Source organism: Elephantulus edwardii, unplaced genomic scaffold (genome assembly GCF_000299155.1).
Source record: "Elephantulus edwardii isolate Elephantulus edwardi_28Jun2011 unplaced genomic scaffold, EleEdw1.0 scaffold00178, whole genome shotgun sequence".
Taxonomy (NCBI): Eukaryota; Metazoa; Chordata; class Mammalia; order Macroscelidea; family Macroscelididae; genus Elephantulus; species Elephantulus edwardii.
Window position 1 is genome coordinate 3124107 of NW_006399928.1, and position 1164 is coordinate 3125270.

Below are 1164 nucleotides of genomic sequence, written 5' to 3' on the forward strand. Positions count from 1 at the left end.
TTAGAGCTCAACAATTAGTAGGGATGACAGAAGAAAAATTTATGTCTTTGAGTTTTTGTGTTGGAGAAGAGCACTCAACATCCCATTGGCTGCCAAAAGAACAAATACATATGTCTTGCAGAGTGTGCAGCTCTTTGGAGGCAAGGATGATGAGGCTATGCCTCATATACTTCAGGCATATTGCTAGGAGGGGCGAGTCCTTGAAGAGAGACATGATACTTGGAAGGGTGGAAGGTTAATGAAGGAGAAGACGACCCTCCCTCAACCATCGACATGATCACTGTTGCAATGGGCTCTAGTGTGTCAGGAAGTGTGAAAATGGCACAAGGATAGAATGGGGTTCAGATCTGCTGTTTATAGGGTTGCTAGAAGTTGTATTTGACTCAATAGCACCTAACAACTACCAAAAGATGCTGTATGTTATAGTTACAAATTTCTGCAGTGCATTCTCTAGTGTCCCTATGCGTGAAAACAGTAGATTTTTATTGCTTTTACCAGAAAAAAAAGAGAGAATTCTTGCAATATTCTTACAAAGGGTTTCAGCCAGAGTCCAGGTTCAGTAGTCCCCATTTTAGCTCAAGTATGTCTCAGTATTATTACAATATATAGATGATCTTATGGTTTGTTTAAGTTCTGTAAGAAAAATATTGAGAAAAACACCCTGCTCTCTCAAGTGTCCAGACAGTAGAGGTTACTAAGCCTCTAAATAAAAATTGCAATTTGCCCACCTTGTGGTAAAATACTCAGATACCTTATTTCAGTTGAAGATATTTCTATAGGCACAGAGAGGAAATAGAAGAGAGTAAGAAAACACTGTTGTTGTTGTTATATGCCGTCGAGTCATTTACGACTCATAGCGACCTTACGTACAACAGCCCTAAACCGGGTTCTATCCCGTGCCAATTTCATTGCCTCTGACACACCCATCCCGATTACCCCAGTCAACTGAATCAATCCAACTCATAGAGGGTCTTCCCTTCCTGTGCTGTCCCTTCATCCTCCAAAGCATGATGTCCTTCTCCAAGGACCCGTCCCTCCTGGCAACATGTCCAAAGTATGTCAGACGAAACCCCAGAATCCTTGCCTCCAAGGACAGCCTGGTATAACCCTCTCCAGGATGAATCTGTTTGTTTTCTTGGGAGTCCATGGTACATTCAATACTCT